Genomic DNA, 368 nt, shown 5'->3' on the forward strand with positions numbered 1-368 from the left:
CCCGGCACGGGGAGGTCGGAGTGATCCGGCGTGTGGGGACGCGCGGGCGACCGGGCACTGCGCTCGACGGGTCCCACCCGGACGGATGCTGCCACTGGCTCTCCGGGGCGGCCTGCTCAGGAGCTCTGGGCGTTCAGGGAGCGCTGCCTCTGGTAATTTTTCTCCCGGGGAGCCGAGGCTCGGACGCCCATAGCACTGTAACTTGTCACTGCATCATCTCTTAAACCGGGGAGGCGGGCTTGGAACAGGCAGAGGCGCTCCGTCAGCGGCGGGTGTGAGCGGGCGAGGCCAGGAGCGAACGAGGAGAGATAGGGAGGGAGCCGAGACGTCTCCGCGGAGAGGCGGCGGCCACCCTGCTCGCGAGCACC

The sequence above is a fragment of the Fukomys damarensis genome, unplaced genomic scaffold (genome assembly GCF_012274545.1).
Source record: "Fukomys damarensis isolate Sample0158 unplaced genomic scaffold, DMR_v1.0_HiC HiC_scaffold_16, whole genome shotgun sequence".
Lineage (NCBI taxonomy): Eukaryota > Metazoa > Chordata > Mammalia > Rodentia > Bathyergidae > Fukomys > Fukomys damarensis.